The sequence below is a fragment of the Mobula hypostoma genome, chromosome 16, assembly GCF_963921235.1.
Source record: "Mobula hypostoma chromosome 16, sMobHyp1.1, whole genome shotgun sequence".
Taxonomy (NCBI): Eukaryota; Metazoa; Chordata; class Chondrichthyes; order Myliobatiformes; family Myliobatidae; genus Mobula; species Mobula hypostoma.
This window is the reverse complement of record NC_086112.1, coordinates 54755456-54781702: the sequence shown is the minus strand read 5'-3', so window position 1 is coordinate 54781702 and position 26247 is coordinate 54755456. Positions and strand designations below refer to the sequence as shown.

At 41.1% G+C, this 26247-nt stretch overlaps 1 protein-coding gene across 6 annotated transcripts in view; it reads right to left on the bottom strand.

The window, feature by feature from the left end:
- The window catches only part of kank1a (KN motif and ankyrin repeat domains 1a), a 274650-nt gene that overhangs the window by 78738 nt on the left and 169665 nt on the right, over nucleotides 1-26247 (bottom strand). Inside the window, exon 1 of one of the 6 annotated variants that reach the window (XM_063068966.1) lies at nucleotides 939-1124. The exons of the other annotated variants lie outside the window; for them this stretch is intronic. The gene's annotated coding sequence lies outside the window, so the exon portion shown is untranslated. Of the gene's footprint in view, nucleotides 1-938; nucleotides 1125-26247 lie in introns of those variants that run through there. 6 annotated transcript variants of the gene reach the window in all.

Here is a 26247-nt window from a genome sequence, read left to right as displayed (position 1 = left end):
CACCCCAAGTTACAAAGCCTGTCTGATTCCTTAGACCATCTGTGACTAAGTAACCAGTGAGGCTGAAGGAATTCTTTCCAAGGTGGAGCGGAGCCCATGGGCAAAATCAGGGGTCCCAGTAGCCAAGAAGTATTTGTCTGTCAGATCAGTGGTGATTTTAAGGTCACCATCAACCAAGTATTGAAAGATCAATACCGTCTGCCCACAATAGAGGATATGCAAACCTTTCTGGAGCGAAACACTTCAGCATAGAGGGCTGAGCTGAGGCCTACCTACAGATGGAGATGGAAGAGCCTGATGTGTTTAGCAGTCACTGGCTGGAAACGTTGCTAGTGGCAGTCAGAAAATTCCAAGTATCAGGCACAGTAGTACAGACGCCCTTAAAAACTGCAACATAACTTTTCATTTCATAAACACACCCAGTGATAAACAGGACTCAAAAGTACACAGTAAAGAAATAGAGGAATGTGCTTGGCTGCTATAGTGGAGCTCCATTTTTTTGGTGACGCAAACACTTTTAACACTGAGTGCCTACTCAATACCTAATGCTCTGCAGAGCTGATGCATTTATACATCAGGTACTACTTGGATAGAGAACTGAACATTATTAGACACATGCTTTTTCACCCGCAGCTACATTTTAATACAAACCAATCTGACACATTTTTGGAATAAAGAACTTCTTGTGAACTTTACATTGACAACAAGTACTTCAAAGCTAATTAAGTACTTTTGAAGTGCCATTTCCACTGAAAGGCAGGCAGTCAATCTGCATACAGTCTGGTTGCAAAATTAGCAATAAAAGAGAAACAACTTCATTATTGATAGGTAAGGAAACCCATTGGCTATTACGGCTCCTCTTCCACCAGGAGCCCAAACACCCTTGAACATTGCCAGATGACTATCAATGATTATCTACCGAGCCACCCCCTACTCACACTTTGGTAAATCACCGCCACGAGATTGTGCTCCTTATCCTTGTGTACTAGCAGAAGCTAAAATCGGAGGATCCAAAACAGAAAATAGTTCAATTCTGGACAGAGAAAACAGATGAGCTTCTACGCCACTGCTGTGAATTGGTAGATTAGTCCACGTTCAAAGACTCAACTCCCAGCCCAAAGGCTTATATCGCCACTATCACAGACCTTGTCAGCAGGCTCAAAGTTCAAAGTAAATGTATTATCAAAGCAAATATATGTCAGCATATACAACCCTGAGATTAATTGTCCTGTGTACATATTCACTAAATCCAATAATCATAATAGAATCAATGAAAGATTGCACCAAGGTGGACAGCCAGAGTGCAAAAGACAAGAAACTGTGCAAGTAGAAGAAATTTTAAAAATAAATAAATAAATAAATAAATAAATTGGCAATAAATAGAGAACATGAAAATAAGTTCTTGCAAGTGAGCCCATAGGTTGTGGGGACAGGTTGGTGATGGGGAGGTGATTTTGAGTGAAGTTAGGCCTCAGGTTCAAGAACCTGATGGTTGAGGGGCAATAACTGTTCCTAAACCTGGCACTGTGAGTCCTGAAGCTTCTGTACCTTCTACCTGATGGCAGCAGTGAAAGGAGAGCATGACCTGTGTGGTAGGGATCCGATATGATGGATGCTCTTTTCCTGTGACAATGCTCCATGTAGATGTGCTCAATAGTAGTGGGAGGGCTTTACCCATGAAGGACTGGGCCTTACCCACTATTTTTGTAGGATTTTCCCTTCAAGGGCTTTGGTGTTTCCATACCAGGCAATGATGCAGCCAGTTAATATACTCTCCACCATAGAACTATAGAATTTTGTCAAAGTTTTAGATGTGATGCTGAATCTTTGCAAACTTCTAAGCAGAGGCACTGGTGTGCTTTCTTCATAATGGCATTTACATGCTGGGCCCAGGACAGGTCCTCTGGAATGATAACACCGAGAAATTTAAAGTTGCCGACCCTCTCTACCTCTGATCCCCCAAAGGGGACTGGCTCATGAACCTTTGGTTTCCTCAAGTCAATAATCAGCTCCGTGGTCTTGCTGACATTGAGTAAGACGTCATTGTTGTAGCACCATTCAGCCAGATTCCTGATCTCCCTCTTCTATGCTGATTGGTCACCACCTTTGATGCGGTTTATGACAGTGGTGTTGTCAGCAAACTTAAATATGGCATTGGAGCTGTACTTAGCTGCAGTTCTAAGTGTAAAGCGAGTAGAGCAGGGGGCTACGTACACAGTATGGTGGTGCACCTGTGCTGATGGAGATGTTTTTCTCAGGCACAGCTATTACTGAAGCCTGCTTGAAGTTGGCAAGTAGCTCAGACTACCAAAGCAAGCGTTTAAAGATTTCAGTGAACACTCCAGCCAGCTACCTCGTCTGGGCTGGATACTTTCCATCGGTTCACCCACCCGAAGGATGCTCTCACATCGGCCTGAGAGATTGAAATCACAGGGTCATCAGGGGCTGTGGGAGTTTGTGACGATTCCTCCATGTTTTGGTGGTCAAAGCAAGCATAGAAGGCATTGAGCTCATCTGGAAACTAAGCCTGTTTCACTTGATTTCACTTTGTAAGAGGAGATAGCTGTCAAGAACTGCCATCGCTGTCAAGCATCTTTCATTGATTCAAGTTTAATCTGGAATTCCCACTTCTACCATGAGATGGCTTTCCGCAGATCACACCTGGACCTCTTGTAACTTTCTTCATTGCCAGACTTGAATGCCTCTGATCTGGCAGTCAGCAGATTGCGGATCTCATAGTTCACCCAGGGTTTTGATTGGGAAAGACTCTGAGTGACTTTGTGGGGACACTAGAATCTACGACTTTTTATAAAGTCCGTGACAACTGTTGTACATTCATTCAGATCTGCAGATGAGTCTTGAACACAGCCCAGTCCACCAACTCAAAGCAATCCCACAGTTGCTTCTCTACCTCCCTTTGTTGTCCTTATCTCTGGACCTTTGCTTTTGTATGCAGGCAGACAGATGGACAGCCAAGTGATCAGATTTCTGCAGTTCAATCAGTGTGTTCCAAAGAGGACAATTCAGATGTTCCCAAACTGGAAACCATGGATAAATTGAGATCCTCAGCCTACTGAAGTCTAGGCCTGCAGCACTCAAATCAGGCGACCTGACCATTACAAGAAAGCTGACAGGGATGTCAGGAGACAATAAATTATACCACTGACCACAGGGGTAGCACCAGATGATTGAAGAGTGGCTAATGTTATTCCTTTATTCAAGAAAGGGAGTAGGAGTAATCCTGGGGATTATAGACTTCAGTGACGGTCAAATTATTGGAGAAAATTCTTAGAGACAGGATTGACGAGCATTTGGAGAAGCAAAGTCTAATTCAGTATAGTCAGCATGGATGAGGATGTGACAAAACACATTGATGTGTGTACAGTAGTGGATGTGGTATATATGGATTTTAGTAAGGCATTTGATAAGGTTCCCCATTGGGAGGCTCATTCAGGAAGTCAGGAGGCATGGGATCTAGGGAAACTTGGCTGTACATATACAGAAATGGCTTACCCACAGGAGGTAGAGAGTGGTCGTAGATGGAGCATATTCTTCTGGGAGGTGCTGAGGTTAAAAGCATCAAGTTTCTGGGAGTGAACATCACCAACAGCCTGTTCAGGTCTAGTAACATAGATGCCACAGCCAAGAAAGCTCACTAATGTCTCTACTTCCTCAGGAGGTGTTACGTACCCCGTAACTGGGTTGCCAAACCAGCAGAAATGGATCACTCAGTTGGAGTCTGGAGTACTAGAACTAAGAAAGTTTTATTAAAGAAACAAGCAACACAGTAATCGAAAGGATAATAAATGCAACAGTTCAGTGATGATAAACACACATGTGCACAGAATTAAGATAACAGCATCAATCAAGCTCTATCGTTGTCTAGGGGTAAATGACCAATTTCAAAATGACTCAAAGTTCAGTCCAGTTTAGTAGTTCAGTTCGCAGTAATCGTTGCCATGGCGGTGGACAATGTGGGGGAAGAGAGAGATAGAATAGGAACAACTCATCATTCAGAACGGCTTCACTCACAGACCAGCGAGATGGCTCACAAACAGCTTTTTGGGCGGGTCCTTGGTGATGTCACCTGAGGTCACCGACTGTGACCCCTCCTCCAGATGCGGTCGATCCTCTGCAGTGAACCCGGCACCCAGGCAAGGGCGGACACACACCGGGTTCCCGCTGATCGTACCTTTCCACCCTTGTCGTTGTCTGGGACTTCTCACCCACTCGTGAGAAGCGCACCGCTTCCAGGGTCTCGTTACCTCGGGTGGCGTGTGTGTCTGTCTTAGCGAACCTGTCCCTTTTTATCCCCCTGCTGGGGTATCGCCTGTCCATCACTTCAAACAGTTCAGGGATCAAAGGGGGGAGCCGCTCCAGACAGCTCTTCCTCCCACATCCCTTCATTACACATCTCCAGACGTTGCTCCATTGTTCCTTATCTCTCCTTCCCCTGAGGGCAGGTGGCAGACCAACTGCTGATGCCACTGATGCTAGCCCAGGCCAGCAAACATCTTAATTTTATGTGTATTCTCGTAACAGAGGCTAAAGAAATTTGGCATGTCTCCATCCACCCTTATTAATTTTTAAAATCGATGCACCATAGAACGCATCTTATTTGGATGCATTGTTGCTTGGTATGGTAACTGCTCTACATGCGACCACAAGAAACTGCAGAAAGTTGTGGACACAGCTCAGCACATCGTGGAAACAAGCCTCCCCTCCATATTCTCTGGCTATATTTCGTCCTGCCCCAATAAAACAATCAAAATAACCAAAGATCCCACCCAACTCTGAATATTCTCTCTTCTCCATGCTCCCTTTGGGCCAAAGACACAATAGACTGAAAGGGTGTACTATCAGGCTCAATGACAGCTCCTATCTTGCTGTGTTAAGATAATAAAATGGTTCCCCAATACAATAAAACAATCTACCTCATGTTCTTGCACCTTATTGTCTGCCTGCACTGCACATTCTCTGTAATTGTTGCCCTTTATTCAGCGTTCTGTTGTTATTTTTTACCTTGTACTACCTCAATGCACTGTTATGCTACCTCAGTACATGTTACAATAATAAACCAATTCCAGAAAACCTTTGTACTTATTCAAGTATCACACTGAAATACTTTGAGAGAGGGCAGAAAGGTCTGTGCTTAAGGTGCTACATCTAACATTAAAAGCGGAGAGGGTCCAGAAGTCAAGGGAGATTCCAGCCAAAATTATATGCAAGTCTTTGAACTGGATTTGAACTCCAGACAGGCTGACGTGAAGGCATTTCTTCACCAATGCCATTTGTGTTTATTAAGTGCTTAGAAATATCATCTCTAAATTTGTTTTTTGATTCTGAGAATGTATTCCTCAAATGAGTGCATTGATACCAGCTGGAAAAGTTCAGCATTTACCCTCAAAAGGTGTCAGCAGGTTCAGGAACCTAATGCAAAACCCAGTACACAGCAGCTTGCTGAACTTTACACTGGGCAGGGGGTCTATTGACCTATACCAGGAAGACTGAGCACACTCATTTCAATGGAAAGTCAGAGAGCAAAGGACATGAAATAATTTCTATTAATTCTGTCCTATCAGTTATTTAGAAATGCTTAGGTGATTTATTTTTATTTAAATCATTACATTTTCATTATTTTAATGAGTTTTCTCTAAAGTTTCTTAAACATATGAATATGGAGTTGGTCTTTCAATAAGGTTTTATTAGGAAACCTGCAAGTGGCAAGTTCAAATGGTTACTTGCAGCACATTCAACATTACAGCACAGTACAGGCCCTTCAGCCCACAATGTTGTGCCGATATTTTAACCTACTCTAAGATCAATCTAACCCTTCTCTCCTGCATAAACCTCTATTTTCCCATCATCCATGGCTACCTAAAATTTTTCTTTCCTCGTAAACTTCGCCAATGTATATGCCTCTACCACCACCCCGAGCAGCATGTTCCCTGTATCCACCACTCTGTAAGAAACCTACCACTGACATACCCCCTATACTATCTTCTCATCACCTTAAAATTATGCTGCCTTGTACTAATATTAAATCAGCAGCCATCAAGGTGACTTCTGCCGTCAGAAAGTCTGGGCTATTTTCTGGTTGTTTTTCACTGCCAAGTATAAATGACAGGCAAATACATCATGACTGAAGTTCATATGACTCACTGGCCTTGTGGTGCCACTCGAGGTATTGCGAAAATGACCAGGAAATTGAACTGGCACAGGGGATACACTCGAACTGTTGTGGCACCCTGCAGAAATGCTTCACGTCTTGGAGGGGGAATAAGTAGACCTTGTATTTGATCTCTGGGATTTGCCCGCTATTCCAGTTATACAGGAGGGAATCGGTCTGTGAATGAAAGCTTGTGAGGGCAGTGAAGAGAATGAAATGCTTACAAGTTGTCGAGTGGGAAGTGGTGTCGTCCAGGTACTGTGTAATTAGTGGTGTCGATGATATAAATTGATTGGAAGCATGGTGACTAGTGTAAGAGAATGGAATGAATGGACAGATAAGAGTCAGAGATCCACCACGTGAAATACCGGAAATCTGAGCATTAATGATAGTCATCAAGGTGACAGATCAGGAAAAGCACAAGGGTGAAATAAACACTACAGGAAAGCAGAAATGATGAAAATTCATACTGTAATACCTTTCATCCATTAAAACCAAATGCTGAGGGTAGGACAAAATGTTCCTCACTGTGATGTTCATCCAGTCATTTGACATTGGAGATAGGCAAAGAGTTATGAAGCTATTTAAGGAAGAGAGCCCTACAATGGTAGGATGCTTCACAGAGATCAGTGAATTCACAAGCATTTGTCAGAGTTTTTAAGGCAAAAGAGCATTCTGACCTTTGAAACGAAGCTTGCTGATCCTGTCCTCTCTCTCTCTCTCTCTCTCTCTGCCTTTGAACAATGGTAGGTGTAGACAAGAGCATTATCTGGAATAGGCTGGCCTCTTATCACAAATATATATTTACCTTTTAGGCAATGCAACTCTAAATTAATTCTTGGAATAAATGGGACGAACCATGAGGCAAGAGTAGAATGACCCAAGATTCTCCAGTGGTTAGAGGAGTAAGAGGCGATTTATTATAGGTGCTACAATATATTTTCTTTCTTAATGGATGATGAAAAGTTATGAGAAAATACAAACGTTATGGAAAGTCAACATTCAGTGGAAACATTCAAGCATAACAGATCATCGAAACTCAGAGACGATGGCAGAATGTGCAATAGTATGACAGGAATAGACAATAAGAATAGACATGTTTCAGCCCTTATAATAAAATATTTTTCTATAGTCGTCTCAGATAAATATGTTCCTCAACAAAGTCTCTGCACCAAACATCACTGCCTGGACAGGATGTTCTGCAGAGTCCAACACTAGGAGCACATGATGATGTTGGTCATGAATTCACTGCACCACCACCACTTTCTTCTAGAGGATTATTCTTCTGGCCAAGAATCAAAAGGTCTGGAATTGGTGTTTTTTTTTAAAGATACAATTAACAAACCCTCCCCTTCCATTGCACAATAGAAAATTATGTTAAGTAGTCAATTATTACAATGTGTTGATAAAGCTTCAGCACATCAATGAAACCAATTCACTTGTCAAGTTAGGGGAGTTGCCTAAATAAAGTCATGTTATCAATCTCCTATCCAGATGAGAGTTAGAGTGATTACAAATCAGCATACATAAAGGATGTGTTATACAAAGCAGGAAGTACATATCAAGCAATATGATAGTGACACAAAATTAAAACATCAGTGACAGTTTGCAAAGTAAACATTAAACTATATAACCCTTTTAACTGGAACTAGGCAAACATCCAGGTGATTCCAGTAAAGTAATTTTCAGAGAGTAAATGCAAAATGCACCCTTAAATTGATGTGCAGTCAATCCTTTCCCCAGGGAACATGGCAAATAACTGTGGTAACCCATGGTTTTGTCTGCTGCAAAGCACCTAATTTAGTGATTTAAACAGAAGCTGCCTGCCCAACTAATTCCAGCATATTGTCTCTACTCTATTTAAACTTGCAGATGTGAATAAATGCAAGTACTTTGGTACTTCATAATGTTCATCATATTCTATCAGCTATGTAACTAAACACTACAGTCAACCTTACAGAGAAAAGCCTGGCCTGATATTACAAAGTCACTGGAACTGGCTGCAGGAGGCCACTCAGCCTATTAGTTCTTGGCTGTCTCTTAGAAAGTGTAGTTGTGTATAGGCAAACATTCATGCTTTTTGTCCATATCCTTTCAAACTTCCCATTCCCAGCTACTTATCCAATAACTAATCAGAGAACCACTACTTGCCTTATTTTTCCAGATCATGGTAGTGTAGCGGTTAGCGCAACACTATTACAGCTCGGAGTGTTCTGGATTTAGATTATGAGAACACTCAGTCCTCTTTTATTGTCATTTAAAAATGCATACATGCATTAAGAAATGATACAATGTTTCTCTGGAGTGATATCACAGAAAACAGGACAAACCAAAGACTAACACTGACAGAACCACATAATTACAACATATAGTTACAGCAGTGCAAAGCAATACCATAATTTGATGAAGAACAAACCATGGGCACGGTAAAAATAGTCTCAAAGTCCCTGAGTCGATTGACTCCCGAGTCCCCGATAGCAGCAGCAAAAGGGAGAAACTCCCTGCCATAAACCTCCAGGCACCATCAACTTGCCGATACCTTGGAAGCAGCCGACCACAGCCGACACTGAGTCCGTCCGTCCGAAAACTTCGAGCCTCCGACCAGCCCCTCCAATACAGCCTGCTGAGCGCCTTCGACCTCACCCCGGCCGCTCAGACACGCAAAGCCAAGGATTTTGGGGTCTACTGCTCCAGAGATTCCGGTTACCACACAGTAGTAGCGGCAGCAAAGCAGGCATTTCATTAGTTTTCCAGATGTTCCTCCATACTCTCACGTCCGTCTCCATCAAATCAGAATTGTGCATGGTCCCCTATTTGACAGATTACAGATATCAATCACCAGAGAGGCCGCGCGCGCTGCTGTCGCGCCATCTTCTCCATGGTTTGAGCTTGGAGTCAACACTGGCACTGTTCTGTAAGGAGTGCCTGTACATCCACCATGGGAGAAAATCCAGGAATCTGAGGTGCAGAGGGACTTGGGAGTCCTTGTGCAGAACACCCTGAAGGTTAACTTGCAGGTTGAGTCGGAGGTGAGGAAGGCAAATGCAACGCATTCATTTCAAGAGGTGTAGAATACAAAAGCAGTGATGTGATGCTGAGGCTTTATCGGGCACTGGTGAGGCCTCACCTTGAGTATTATGAACAGTTTTGGGCCACTCAGCTTAGAAAAGATGTACTGGTATTAGAGAGGGTCCAGAGGAGGTTCACAAGGATGATTCCAGGAATGAAAGGGCTATCATAGGAGGAATGTTTCATGGCTCTGGGTCTGTACTCGTTGGAATTCAGAAGGATGGAAGGGGAGGGGGGAGAATCTCATTGAAACCTTTTGAATGTTGAAAGGCCTAGACAGAGTAGATGTGGAAAGGAAGTTTCCCATGGTGGGAGAGTCTAGGACAAGAGGGCACAGCCTCAGGATAGAGGGGCACCCTTTCAAAACAGATGCGGAGAAATCTCTTTCGCCAGAGGGCAGTGAATTTGTGGAATTTGTTGCCACATGCAGCTGTGGAGGCCAGGTCGTTGGGTGCATTTAAGGCAGAGATTGATAATTTCTTGATTGGACATGGCATCAAGGGTTACAGGGAGAAGGCCGGGAACTGGTGTTGAGGAGGAGATAAAAAAGGATCCGACATGATTGAATGGCAGAGCAGACTCGATGGCCCAGATGTCCTAATTCTGCTCCTATACCTTATGGTCTCCACGAGGAATGCGTGGGTTTTCTCCGGAGGTCCTCTGATTTCCTCCCACAGTCCAAAGATGTAATGGGCAGGTTAATTGGTCATTGCAAATAGTTCTGTGTTTGGGTTAGGGTTAATCGGGGCTGGGGTAGTGTGGCCCAAAGGGCCAGATGGACCGGCTCCTCGCTATCTCACTAAATAAAGGATAAAGTCAATAAATGTTGGCAACACAAATAAAGAACTCATCTCTAAGTCTATAAGCCATTGGTTAATGACAAGTTCTAAGTGGATCATTTTTAATACTTTATGAGAACCTCCAGTTATCATCAAAATTTCTGTGGGATCCCCTGCAAACATCTTCTGGTCCAAGAAGAACAGACTTAACCTTTCCACCGTCTTCTCAGAAGGCAAGTCCATCCCCTGGTAACATCCTGGAAATCCACTCTTGTGAACTCAAACATGTTCTTGATATTGTTGCTGAGACCAAACTCTCATTTTCCAAATGGACACTGCTGAAACTCTCATCCATGCCTTTGCTTGCATATGCCACACTTTGAGTGACATGTGAAACCTCCTGTTGATGATTTGCTTCCATCAAGGAATTCAACATCAGGCAATACACAACGCCACCCAAGAATGTCTAACCTCTCCTTATTGCACATGCCCTCAAACTCATGTAGCATCTCAGTAAACCTCTTGTGAACCCCTTTACAAAGCCTCCACATCCTTCTTCTGAATGAGATGAACAGAACTGAATGCAGATACTCCAGATGTGGCCTAATGGAGTTTTTATAAAGCTGCAATAAAGTTGTATAAAACTTCCTGACTCTTGAATTCAATGTCTCAAATAACATAGGCAAAAATGTCATATACAAGAGAAAACCTGCAGATGCTGGAAATGCGAGCAACACCCACAAAATACTGGGGCAGACCAAGCAGCATCTATGGAAAAGAGTACAGTCAACATTTCAGGCCAAAACCCGATGCCTTCTTTATCACAAAAGACTTACTCAGCCATTTTCAGGGAGGAATGGATTTGGATCCCAAGATTTCTGTATATCAGTGCTGTTAAGGGTCCTGCCATTAACTGAGTGCTTTCCCCTTACATTTCATTGCCCAAAGTGCATTTGCCCTGTTTAAACTCCACCTGCCATTTCTCTGCTCATATCTGCATCTGATCCATATCTGCTGCATCTTTTGGTAATCTTCTTCACAATTCATTACGCCACCGATCTGCAAACTTGTAAATACCCATCCAGCCCCCACCTTCCATCATCTCCCCAAGTCAGCATGAACTTAGCTTCACTACTGAGTAGGTGAGAATGGCTCTGGGAAAACTCAGACATGGTAAAGCATTGGGACTGGATGGTGTGAATCCCAAGGTCCTGAAAGAGTGTGCTGAGCAGCTGTGTGGAGTTCTCCAGCACATTTTCAATCTAAGTCTTAGCCTGGACAGGGTCCCAACTGTGTGGAAATCATCATCTATGGTCCCAGTACCCAAGAAGGTCCAACTAAAAGTCTTGAATGACTACTGTCCAGTGGCCTTGACCTCAAACATTATGAAAACCCTAGAGAGGCTGGTCCCGTCTCACCTCTGACCCTTGGTCAGATCAGCCCTCGATCCCCTGCAGTTTGCCCACCAGGAGCACATTGGAGTCGACGATGCTGCCATCTACCTGCTGAACACTAATCCTATTTGGATAAGCAGGCCAGCATGAGAATCATGTTTTTTGATTTCTCAAGTGCTTTCAACACCATATAGTCATCGCTGGGGGAAAAGTTCCATTCCAACCAGGCTGGCAAATCCATTGTATCCTGGACAATGGACTTTCTGACTGGTAGACCCGTTTATGTGGTTTCAGAGCTATGTGGAGACATGGCTATAAGCAGTACTGGGGTCTCACAGGGGACTTATATTGGCTCGCTTCCTGTTTACCCTGTGTACCTTGGACTTTAGATACAACGCTGAGTCATGTTGTTTGCAGAAATTCTGATGACTGAGCAATAGTTGGGTCTATAAAGAGAGGACGGGAGGATGGATACAGGGCCTTGGTGGAGGACTTTATCAAATGGTGCAAGCTGAATCATCTGCAGCTCAACATCAGTAAGATAAAGGAGATGGTGATGGGCTTTCAGAAGACTAAGCCTGCACTGCTCCCTGTTACTATTGCTGATGAGGACCTACAAGTACCTGGGGGTGCACCTTGATGACAGACTTGGGTGAAACATCAACACAGAGGCTGTGTACAGGAAAGACCAGAGTCACCTCTACTTCCTGAGGAGACTGAGGTCCTTTGGAGTATGCAGGGCTCTCCTTCATGTGTTCTACCAGTCTGTTGTCGCCAGTACAATCTTCTGTGTTACTGGTGACAACAGTGCTGTGCTGGGGCAATAGCATTAACACAGGTGATGCCAACAGGCTCAATAAACTGATTAGAAAGGCTAGTTTTGTTATAGGAGTCAAACTGAACACACTGGAGGCTATGGTAGAACAAAGGACACTTCAATGGAGAAGCCAATTCTGAATCTAAACAGTCAATTCACATGGTCCTTGGTATCGTTATCTTCTGATGGGTCTACCATGCGATACTTAGTCAAGTGTTCCACTAAAATCCAGGTAAACAGCATCAACTGCTCTACTTCCCATCACTAAATCACGCTGCCCGTCTCTAATTAAGCCATGCTTTTCCAAATGCTCATCAATTCTATCCCCAAGAGTATTCTCCAATAGCTTACCTATCAGTGACATGAGACTCACCAGTCTATAATCTCCACGATTATCCCTTTTTCACTTGTTGAACAATGAGCAACGGGAACTACTGGAGTTCATTTATTTGGAGACACAGCACAGTAACTGGCCCTTCTGACCTAATAAGCCCACGCCACCCAAGTACACCCATGTGACCAGTTAACTTACCAAGAAAATGCATCCCGGCTTAGAGTATGGTGACATACGTACTTTCATAAGAAATCTACTTTAAACTCTGAACCAGTTACGAATTTGAAGTACGGTAGGAACCCCACACGGTCACAGGGACAAGGTACAAACTCTTCACGGGCATCGGCAGAATTGCACCCGGCTCCGTGGCGTTGTAATCGTATTACCCTAAATGCTATGCTACTGCGCTGCCCCCAAAAACAAGGACCAAATTAACAGCTAAACGACCAGACCATGCGCCACATCTCCAATCTAGTAACCTCCGATCTCATCATTTCCTGATCAAACGCCACACTCCCTTTACTTTGTAAGTCTAAAGTCATGTTTCATGAAATTTTAAAGTAAATCAGTTCAGTGTTCATTAAGAGACAAAACGTCTAATTTATGCAAGTTGAACGGAATACAAGCTGTTAAATACTTGCTGGCGTAAACAGAGTTGAATTCCACACTACACTGTATACCTATATCTATACTGGTCACGCTTAACACTAACTCTACACAAGTGTAAGCCATTTCATCAAATTCAAAAGTATAAAGACATCTCAATGTAAGTTGCACTGCCAATTAAGCCTTTATTTGGATGCTCACTTAACATAAGCTTTCAATTGCCAGTAGGTTCATGCTTATTATTTTAAGTTTGATTTGTTTCTATGTAACGGCAAACCTACAAACCCATAGGAATGTTCTTATAACACTGTTATTCATGTCGGGAGCCCTGAATGCAAATATGGGAAATGGGTACACTAGTGAACTGTAATGGTTACTATCAATTATTTACTCCTTGAAAATGAGATGACAAGGCATTCTAATGCTGGATCAAATTCAAAAATTGATTTTATATTAATACCATGAAGGGATAAAGGATATGATCTTTTCGGATTTCTGACATAAAATCAAGTTTTTACATAACTTGCTTCAATATTTTAAATTTGCTGCACCTTTGGATTCCCAACCTTCTCATTTAAAATGAAAGTACAGCACTCTAATTATGATAATGAGAAATCACAAATGTTGCAATGCAACATCATTTGAATGTTATTCAAAGTGCCATCTATATTACTGTGGTACCCGCCAAATACCTTCCTAATAGATGAATAAAAATCTACTAAGGGAAAGAAAGACTTTAATCATGGAAATATTTTCTAGTAATTCCCAAGTTCTTGCCTCTGTTACCCAAAGAAACGCAATACAAGGGTCATTTCATGCAGAACTTGGGAATCAATGGCTCACTAATGGGAGCTCTAATTATATAGTGGTTGGCTGACATTAGAACTCTTGATTTACCTTTCTTTGTGCAATCTTGGACATCAAATCTAGTAACATATTCTTTGTTTGAGAAGCATGTTTGAAGAGGTGGGTTAGAAATGTTTGAGAAAGGAAGATGAAGGTGAAGTTCATTGAAAGCTGGACAGTTTGACATCAGAGTGCTGAAAACAGCAATCCAGCTGGTGATGTGGGGGCAGTCAGAACACAGTGAAAGCTGGCAACACCTAACACCCAGGAGTCAAATACAGATGAGGAACAGTTAAAAAAAAACCTTTTTGGAGTGTGGCAGTGGGAAGCAAATCCACTGGTATAGAATGGGGCTCTTGGATTACAGTTCAGTATTCAACACCATAATCCCCTCCAGGCTCAGCGAGAAGCCTTCACCCTACCTTGTGTAGATGGATCCTGGACTTCCTGTCAGATTGCCAGCAGGTGGTAAGAGTGGGATCCCTCACCTCTGCCCTCAGGACTGTGTACTAAGCCCCCTCCTTTACTCTCTGTATACCCATAACTGTGTTGCCACCCACAACTCCAATCCGCTAATTACATTTGTTGATGACACTACACTGATTGGTCTAATCTCAAATAGTAATGAGGCAGCCCACAGAGAAGTCATCACCCTGACACAGTGGTGTCAAGAAAACAATCTCTCCCTCAATGTTGCAAAAACAAAGGAGCTGGTGTGGACTATGGGAGGAATGGAAACAGGCTAGCCCCTATTGACATCAATGGATCTGGGGTTGAGAGGGCGAACAGCTTTATATTCCGTGGCATATACATCACTGAGAATTTCTCATGGTCTGTACATACATACATACACAGCAGCGCCTCTTTCACCTCAGACAGTTGAAGAAGTTTGGTGTGGGCCCCAAAACACTAAGAATTTTCTACAGGGGCACAATTGAGAGCATCCTGACTGGCTGCATCACTGCCTGATCTGGGAACTGTACTTGCCTCAATCGCAGGACTCTGCGGAGAGTGGTGCGGACAGATCAGCACATCTGTAGATGTGAACTTCCCACTATTCAGGACATTTACAAAGACATGCGAGTAAAAAGGACCTGAAGGATCATTGGGGACCAGAGTTACCCCAACCACAAACTGTTCTAACTGCTACCATCTGGGAAACTGTAACACAGCACAAAAGCCAGGACTAACAGGCTCTGGGTCAACAACTTCCACCAGGCCATCAGATTATCCAAAATTCTGAAATCCAAAAAGCTCCGAAAACCAAAGTTCTTTTTCGCCAACAGCTGACGTCACTCAGGTGTGATGTGGCAGCACTAGCAGAGGCCGCTAGACGTTATTTGTGGCTCAGCGCTCGTACTGGTTACACGTGCATTTGCTGTTCGCTGATATTTTGTGTTCACTGTTGACTTTGTGTTTAATTTCACTGTGAAAATGTCAAAAAGAGCTGCAGATACCCCTATGGGTAACAATGAGAAAAAGAGAAGGAAACATTTATCATTATCAATAACGCAGAAAGTGGAGTTATTGCAGAAGCTTGATCATGGTGTGTGTGTGCGGCATCTTACTGAAGAAAAGAATGCCGAAACTACCACTGTATATGATTTAAATAAACAGAAAGATAAGTTACTGGAGTTTTATAGTGGCAGTGACAGTGACGGTCTATATGTATTCCAATAAGTCATTTACCATGTGTTTGATTCGGTTTGTTTGAAGCTGTATATTTTTATGTTTTATTGTATGTTTTTGTTGGAAACAAAATTTCTTGTTATTATTCCCTAAATAATACAGTATAACCATTATTTACATAGCATTTACATTGTATTAGGTATTATATGTAATCTAGAGATGATTTAAAGTATACGGGAGGATATGCGTAGGTTTGGTGTGTCACCGGGTCCTAAAGTCCACCGCACTGAGACAGGTTAAATAAGGGACTTGAGCATACAGTACGTGGTTTTTTTGGTATGGGGGGAGGGGTCTGAAATCCGAAAAATTCTGAATTCCGAAATGCAACTGGCCCCAAGGATTTTGGATAAGGGATTGTGGACCTGTAATTCATGCTGATACAATTGTATTTCTGTGTTATATTGACTGTCCTGTTGTACATACTATTTATTATAAATTACTATAAATTGCACATGTAGATGGAGATATAACAAAGATTTTTACTCCTCATGTATATGAAGTAATAAAGTCAATACAATTCAATACTGATGGACAGGCTTGTTAGTAAGGAAGCTCATGATCCATTTGGGCTTGATTCAGTGAGCATGTAATAGTTTTACACGAAAGACTGCCAGCATGTTACAAACATAACTACAGTAGTAATGTAGGACTTGCTGTTGCTTAGCTCTTGAGTCAATATAAGAGGTCACTTTTTTCTAAACATTGTCTTTGAATGCAGCCATATGGTTTTTGCATGACTGGTTGGTATGGACACAGAAGGTGAGAGCCAAACATTTGTCAATAAAGGAGCTTTGTAACAGGAACTAGATATCATCTGACATATGGTCACTTTATCACCCATCTCATTTTTCAAGCAGCATCCAATTTTTTTCTCTTTTTATTTTTCATTCAACTAGGAATGTTAAAGATGCCAAAGATCAGATATAGAACAAGCCCTTCATTCCACAGTGTCAGTGTTGATCATAAGGCCAATCTAACACCTCCCTTAGCTGTACATTACTGGCTTCCCTCACACATCTTGTTTTACTTATCTTCTTGCCTTAAACCTATGCATTCAGATTCACATTTCCACCCAGGAAAGATGATCAACTACCTACCCTATACTGTGGTGACTGTGGACTATCTGATTGAAATGCTGGACCAGCAGACATCATCTTTCTGGAGATCCCCTCAAAGCACATCGCCTTGTTACTTTTAAGATCAAAAGTAACAGCATATGATTAAATACAATTTCAATAGCTACAATGGCACTATTTACCGAGTCTGAGAATGCTTCCATTCATATCTACAAAGGGAGACACCTCTCAATGTTCAAAGACCTTTGCTGGGACTAACTAATTCACAAGGATGGTCTAAAAGCTGAGAACAGAGAATCCAGATATCCAAAATTAATGCCGTGAGGGCTGACTTTGAGTACACAAACACCATGTTTGATGTGGTGAGTCACAATATCAAAGTTCAAAGTAAATTTTATTATCAAAGTACATATATGTCACCATATAAATCCCCTAGATTCAATTTCCTGCAGGCATATTCAGCAAATCTATAGAATAGTAACTTTAACAGGATCAATGAAAGATCAATCAGAGTGCAGAACACAACAGACTGCAAATGCAAATATAAATAAATAGCAATAAATAATGAGAGAACTTGTGATCAGTTTGTTCCACAAAGTTTTTGAACTCTGTCAGAACAGTGAAAAATAACTTAGCCATAGATGTCTGGTTTGAAGTAGCCAGGTCACAGTCTCACATTTAGCTGATTATAGTCACTTCACTTTCAGAACCACCTCTCTTGAGCAATCAGTTCCCAGCAAAAGCATGTGCTCTGCAGACAGTACTGTTTGTTTAGAAAGCTGTCCTTTTAGCTTCAAAGTGATTACTGCTTGCGATTCACATTAAGAATTGAATACGTCTCATTTGAGTTAAAATTCACTATATTTTCATAATTTCAAAACGCCCAAAATCTCTTACCTATACCTCAATTTTATATATACAGGTAGCTCTGTTATAATATGAAATTCACACAACTAAGAAATCTCATTATTATAGAAAATTAACTACAAAATAGTCCATTGGTTGGAGAGGGAAAGAAATGGGGGGGGTGGGGGGGAGATGGTTAGGGACTAAAGTTTCAATTTCAGAGTAACAGTTACTTTCTTTGAAGGATTTTTTTCTAAAAAAGGTTCAATAACCAGGTTTACTTTATACTGCAAACTAAAATATTAAAAGGCACCATACTACATTGTTAAATAAATCAGATATGTACAATGATCAAAAGAAGCAATTGCTTGTCAACTCCCTCCTCCCGCAGTGAAACTGGCAACCTATGTTCTTTAAGGAACAATGGCACATGATTACTGCAGGAATGTTACATGAAAACAGCCTTTTAATAAGACCAAAAGGCCATAAGATATAGGAGCAGAAGTAGACCATTCGGCCCATTGAGGCTACTCCAGCATTCAATTTTTCCAGTCATCCCCACTCCCCTGCTTCAACCCCATACCCTTTGATGCCCTGGCTAATCAAGAACCTATCTATCTCTGCCTTAAATACACCCAATGACTTGGCCTCCACAGCCGCTCATGGCAAAAAATTCCACCAATTTACCACCCTCTGACTAAAGTAATTTCTCCGCAACACAGTTCTAAAAGGACGTCCTTCAATCCTGAAGTCATGTCCTCTTGTCCTAGACTCCCCTACCATGAGAAATAACTTTGCCATATCTAATCTGTTCAGTCCTTTTAACATTCAGAATGCTTCTATGAGAATACATCCCAAGAGCTGCCAGATGTTCCTCATACGGTAACCTTTTCATTCCTGGGATCATTCTTGTGAATCTTCTCTGAACACTCTCCAATGTCAGTATATCCTTTCTAAAATAAGGAGCCCAGAACTGCACACAATACACCAAGTGTGGTCTCACGAGTGCCTTATAAAGCCTCAACATCACATCCCTGCTCTTATATTCTATACCTCTAGAAATGAATGCCAACATTGCATCTGCCATCTTCACCACCCTCCTTTCTGGGTGGTTAACCTTTAGGGTATCCTACACAAGGACTCCCAAGTTCTCTTGCATCTCTGCATTTTGAATTCTCTCTCCATAGAAATAATAGTCTGGCCATTTATTTCTTCCACCAAAGTGAATGACTGTACACTTTCCAACATTATATTTCATTTGCCACTTCTTTGCCCATTCCCCTAAACTATCCAAGTCTCTCTGCAGGCTGACTGTTTCCTCAACACAACCTGCTCCTCCACCTATCTTTATATCATCGGCAAATTTAGCCACGAATCCATTAATCCTATAGTCCAAATCATTGACGTACATTGTAAAAAGCAGTGGTCCCAACGGCGATCCCTGTGGAACTCCACTGGTAACCGGCAGCCAGCCAGAATAGGATCCCTTTATTCCTACTCTTTGCTTTCTGCCGATCAACCAATTCCCCACCCATGCTAGTAATTTCCCTGTAATTCCATGGGCTCTTATCTTGCTAAGCAACCTCATGTGTGACAACTTATCAAAGGCCTTCTGAAAATCCAAGTACACCACATCCACTGCATCTCCTTTGTCTACCCTGCTTGTAATTTCCTTAAAAAACTGCAGTAGGTTAGTTAGGCAGGATCTTCCTTTCAGGAAACCATGCTGGCTTTGGCCTATCTTGTCATGTGCCTCATCCCTAACTATTGATTCTAACAACTTTCCAACCACTTATGTCAGGCTAACAGGTCTATAGTTTCCTTCCTGCTGCCTCCCACCCTTCTTAAATAGCAGAGTAACATTTGCAATTTTCCAGTCATCTAGTACAATGCCAGAATCTATTGAATCTTGAAAGATCATTGTTAATGCCTCTGCAACCTCTCCAGCTACTTCCTTCAGAACCCGAGGGTGCATTCCACCAGGTCCAGGTTTATCCTTGCCTGTCAATATCCAAAGTAATTTTTAAGTAGATCTGTAGTTCTCAATTGAAATTGTGGTATCACCAATTCGGCCCATGTTATACAAACAGTGCTCCCTAATTCATCAATTACAGTTATGGAAACGCACACTACAGCAGAACAATGCATTGATCAGGGCACCCTCAGTCTCCAACACGCTACAGAAAACAATCTCTGGTATGTCTTTGATACCAACCTATCTACTTGCGTCGCTATTTTCAGACCCTGTGGACTTGTACCCTGTATGCCAATGCTTCTTCATTGTATACTTCCCTCTTGCATTTGATTCGTAAAGCTCAACACCTCACCTTCGTCTGGATTAAACTCTATTTGCCAAGTTTCCAAACTCCGTACCCTTTGACAACCTTCCTCACCATCCACAACTCCATCAATTTGCATGTCATCTGCAAGCTTAAAAGGAGCTTTCAATAAGGTAATGGCATATTCTCTGGAGAAAAAATAAATAATTTGATAAATAATTGTCATAAAGGACATGTTTCAAGAAAGTAACTTGGAAATTAACATAAAACAGTCTGGAGGTGCTGAAGGAATTCAGGGGGTCAGGCAGCACCTACGGAGGGAAATTTATTTATTTATATTTAGAGATACAGTGCAGAATAAGCCCCCGGGAACTTTTTGCCGCGATGCCGGATACCTACTGATTTAACCCTAGCCTAACCACGGGACAATTTACAGTGACCAATTAATCTACTAATTGGTACATCTTTCGACTGTGGAAGGAAATCAGAGAAGCCGGAAGAAACAAAGGTGTCCACAAGGAGAACGTATAAACTCCTGACAAATGATGTCGCTAGTGAACTCTGACACCCCGAGCTGTAATGACATTGTACAAACTGTTATGCCAAAGTGGCACCCAAATGGGGTCACGACCCTTTGTTATTGAGAATCTTCATCTAACCATAACCCAAAACAGTGACTCCTGCCTTACCTGCTGAACTCTTCCAGCACCTTGTGTGTTGCTCCAAGTACCAGCATCTGCAGTCTCATAACAACTCCTACCTTTTTATGGAGAGATAATTTACTTGCAAGAGGATGGCGAATAAAAATAGTTTAACTGGACCCTCAGCACAGAAACTAATACCAGCTTCAGAAGAACAAAGCAAAGAAAGGTAGATGGATTTCGATAACCCAAAACTAAATCACATCACTTGATTTGCGAAAGGCAAAGATTTCTTGCTCAAACACACTATGACAAATACCTTCATGCTGTTTGTTGCAAGAATGGAATTCACAAAGGAATGCATAATTATCATAAATCTTGTGAATTCAATAACTTAATCAGAGCGCAAACCAGAAGTTTCTTATGCAAGACAGAACCACAGCCAGGTGTTATTTTCAGCAGAAAACGTAGACCTGCTCGCACACGGCCAAGCCTGGAATGAGTCTCAACCTGTGTGCATTGTGAAGTTAGATTTGTCAGATGAACAGGAATAAACAATTTCACTCCTCTCAAAGCTATTTCATTGATTTCCCTTATGGTTACTACACAAGTATACTGTTGTGCTATTGAGAGGCAAGAAGTGAAATAAACTTAATGAATACGAGATCAAAATTCTTTATAAGACAGACCAAAATAATCATGAAATCAGCAAAGGAATGAAAATGTCTTTGTATATAATTAGACCGTTTCTGAAAGGGTGGGACACAAATTGAGCAAGAAAATGTTTCATTTTCTGCCACTGCTGAAGAAATGAGCATAAAATATCTAGATTATTCCATCAACTCAGATTTGCAATCACTTGTAATCTCTACTGTTGAACACCATAGATGTGTAAAATGGCATATAAGCAATGTTTAAAAAGTATTCCAAACTGCCTTTAACTTGCACATTCTTCCTTGTGGGGATTTGCTAAAATTGTCTTTCCCCAACAAATATCCTTCCTTTTTGCTGGTCGATGCTAGCTGACACAGTACAAGTGACATACTAAACCTTTAGTTTAGCAACAAAGTGCTACTTCTGTCCTCAAACTGCATCCTGGACAGTAAGGATCACATTTTAATCTAAAATTGTGAGATTGTAAACAAGTTATTGATTTTCCAAAATCCTGCAGAGGCCCAGTAGGGGAGAACTACTATTCAGTGCCCTCCTGCCATTGTACACAATAATTGCATTTAACTCCAACATACAATTCAAGTTGGTAAATGGAAAATAAACATGTTAATTTTAAATAATGGAATGACCTAACTTGCGAAAATGTCAATTTGCATTCTGTATTCTAAATGTATGAATATATTGATATAATTTAAAATATCCAATTAATAGCCATATATTCTCTCAGCCTAGAAAATCTGTTAGTCTGGCACCAAAGTCCTAAGTATGGTGGATTAGTGAAGTTTTACTGTTTTCCTCCATTCTTCCAGAAGAGGGAAAAGGGTCACCCTCAGTCACGTCCTATTGGGTTTTGTCTGTAAGTGAACTCTTTCCACTGGAGACACAAGGATGACTTGGTAGTTAGCTTGCACAGGAGAGACTATCATTTTAATTCACAAGACTTGTTGATAACAAAGTTAGGAAGAACCAAAGAGTTGCAAGGAGAAAGTAGAAATGTTGAGATATGTAGATAAAGGTTACTAGAGGATAATGGGCATGGTAATGACTGATGGAATGTCTGGGGATAAATATAAAATTATTGACTTTGGTAGGAAGATTTTTAAAAAGGCATTAAAAACGGCAAGAAAGTAAACTAAAAATGGCAAGATTGTAAAGAAATTGGACTACAAAAGAAAGGAAGTCCTGCCAAATCTACATAGGGCTTTTGGTGAGACCCACTTTGAAGTAGTGGGCCCATTTTTAGTTCAAATATCTGAAGGAGGATCCGTTCATCTCAGAGTCAATTTTGGTTCACTTGGCCAATTGTCAGGATAAGGAGATTATTCTATGAAGAGGTACAGAGGAAGAATGGCTTCCAAACACTGGAGTTTATGGGAGCCCTCATGCAGAGTTCCTTACAGGAGCACCACAGGGATGTGTGCTTAGCTCCCTGCTCTACTCACTTTTTACCTGTGACTGGGTGGCTAAGTACTGCTCCAACACCATATACAAATTTGCTGATAACACCACTGTCGTGGGCTATTCAAAAGTGGTGATGAATTACCACAGAGTGGGGAGCTTGAAAAATTTGCCTGAGTAGTGTCATAACAACCACCTCTCACTTAATGTTAACAAGACCAAGGAACTGATTGTAGACTTCAGGAGAAGGAAACCAAAGGTCCATAAGCCAGTAATCAGAGGTGGAGAGGGTCAGTAACTTCAAATTCATGGGTGTCACCATCTCAGAGGACCTGTCTTGGACCCATCATATAAACATATTTACGAAGAAAGCACAACAGCACCTTTACATCTTCAGGAACTGGTGGCGATTTGGCATGTCATCAAAAAACTTAGCAAACTTCTCTAGATGTGAGGTGGAAAAAGTGCTGACTGGCTGCATTACAGCCTGGTATGAGAACACCAATGCCTTTGAGTGGAAAATCCTACAAAAGGTAGTGGATTCAGCCCAGTGCATCACGGATAAGACGCTCCCAACCATTGAGCACAGCTACATGAAATGTTGCTGTAGAAAAGCAGGATCCATCATCAGAGAACCTCACCACCCTGGCCAGGCTCTTTTCTCGCTGCTGCCATCAGGTAGAAGATACAAATGCCTCAGGACTCACACCGCCACGTTCAAGAACAGTTACTACCCCTCAACCATCAGGCTCTTAACCAAAAGGAGATAACTACACTCATTTAAAGACTCTTATCTTGTTATTTCGTGCTCGTTATTGATTGTTATTTATTATCTGCATTTTCACAGTATGTTTACAGTTCCTGATGTTTACACTTTACAGATCCTGTTTACAGTTAGTCCTATAGATTTCATAAGTAAGCCCGCAGAAAAAGAATCTCAAGATTGTATGCGGTGACATGTATGCACTCTGATAATAAATTTTACTTTGAAGTAACCACAGAGATGTGGAAGATTAGGAAATTGAAGATAGATTGGATGTTTCCTCTATCTTGATTGTCAGGATATCAAGGTCAGTTATTAAAGTCTGAGATGAGGAGAACTTCTCCTAAAAGCTCCAAACCATTGAAATTTTCAACCTGGACAGCTCTGAATACTCAGTAGTTAGGTTCAGAGTTTTTAAATACTAAAGGAATCAAAAGGTATGAAAACTTGTGTGAGAAAATGCACAAAAGCAGTGATGATAATGAATGGTGGAGCACACTTTAAGGATAGTATAGCCTATTTATTCCTCCTGCTCCCATATTTCACAGTTTTACACCTCATTTTCTTCTTTCTGTACCTACTATTGCCTTGTATATGGATTCTTGATACTTAAATAAACCATATTTAGTAGCACCGGAACAAATTCAGAAAGCAGATGTGCAAAGAGCCTTGGGAGTCCTCATGCAGAATTCCTTCAAGGTTAACTTGCAAGTTGAGTCTGTGGTATGAGAGGTAAACATAGTAACACCATTCATTTCAAGAGGACGAGAATATAGAAGCAAGGATGTAATGCTGAGGCTTAATAAGGCATTGGTCAGACCACATTTGGAGTATTGTGAGCAGTTTTGGGCTCTTTATCCAAGAAAGGATGTCCAGGCACTGGAGAGAGCCCACACAAGGTTCACAAGAATGTTGCCAAGAATGAAAGGGTTAATGTATGATGAACATTTGATGGCCCTTGGCCTGTATTCACTGGAGTTTAGAAGAACGCGGGGGATCTCATTGAAACCTATCAAATATTGAAAGGCCCAGGTAAAGTGGATGTCGAGAGGGTGTTTCCTATAGTTTTGGGAGAGGGGGGGTGGGAGAGAAAGAGTCTAGGACCAGAGGGAACAGCCTCAGAATAGATCGATGTCCCTTTAGAACAGAGATGAAGAGAAGTTTCTTTAGCCAGAGGGTGGGGAATCTGTAGAATTTATTGTCATAGATGGCCATGGAGGCCAAGTCACTGGGTATATTCAAAGCGGAGTTTGACAGGTTCTTGCAGATTTTACAATTAGTTAATACTTCCTCTATTTGTGCTAAACATTCCCTAATTCAATTTAAAGTGGTTCATAGAGCACATATGTCCAAAGATAAGTTAGCGCGTTTTTACTCGCATATTAATCCTTTCTGTGATAGATGTTCGGGGCAGATAGCCTCTTTAACTCATATGTTTTGGTCTTGCCCTACTTTGGAAACTTTTTGGAGAGATATTTTCAATATTATTTCTAAGGTATTAAATATAGATATCTCTCCTCACCCTATTACTGCTATCTTTGGACTACCTAAAATTTCTAGTAATCTTTCCCCTTCAGCCCGTAGAATGATTGCTTTTCTTACTTTAATGGCGAAAAGATGTATTTTACAACATTGGAAAGAGCTTAATGCTCCAACTACCTTTTTTTGGTTTTCTCAGACGATTTTATGTTTGAATCTGGAGAAAATTAGAAGTAACCTTTATGATTCTTCATTTAAATTTGAACAGATTTGGGGACCTTTTATTCGATATTTTCATTTAATGTAATATTTACCCTTCTTGTTTTTTTTTCACTGTTTTAATGGAGGTCGGGATTGAGGACGTGATTTTAAGTTTAACTCTGTTTGGTTTCAAGTTAGCCCATTGCTTTGCTTTGCTTTTAGGTAGTTGCACGGTGGGTTTTTTTTTGGGGGTTTTTTTTTCTTTTTTTTTCCATTGATATATATAAAATCTAGTATACTATTATGTTATCTTGGTTTCTTATGCTTAAATTACATTGTTTGTAGTATTTTCTTTTTGGTATTGTTATCTTTTGGAATTTTATTGTACTTTAACATTGTATTAATGTTTATATGGCTTACCTTTTTTGTATACTTACTCAATAAAAAGATTTAAAAAGAAAGAAAGACAGGTTCTTGATTAGTAAAGGTATAAAAGGTTACAGGGAGAAGGCAGGAGAATTAGTTTGAGAGGGATAGTATAATAGCCACAATGGAATGGTGCAGCAAACTGAAGGACCGAATGGCCCAATTTTGCTCCTATGCCTTATGGAATAGGTTGCTTCCCAAATGGCTCAGAGGTAATGTATATCATGTATATCATGTGTGATGCATTCAATGGCTGTGGAAATCATTTTACATCTGTCTCCAATAGCCCACTTACAAACAACCGTCTTGGTCAGCTATTACTATTCAATTATACTACTGAAAAATGTCAAAATTACTTTTATCCTGGTCATTCTTGTGGGTGCAAATATTTTGCTAAACTTCTCAATGACAGAAATACAATTACAGAAGATTAAGCACATTTGTGAACCAATCATTTTCATTATAACAGCCTCGGCCGTTAATAATGTTTTGCAAATAATAAGCTCTTAACAATATTCCTCCAAATATAGGGCACAAGTTTTGCCTGACAGTTTAAAAAAAAGCAAGGACCACACTATATTGTGTAAAATTTCTGTGGTGAACATGTTTAAGATCCAACAGAAATGAACTTCCAGAGACATTTTATAAAACTGCGTCACAGCCACAATTTATGTTGACATTTATAAATTTACTCAATAGGCAACATTCAAGTTTAAATGCTTTTGAATGTAATGCAGCATTTAGAAGTAGCAGGTGTAATATA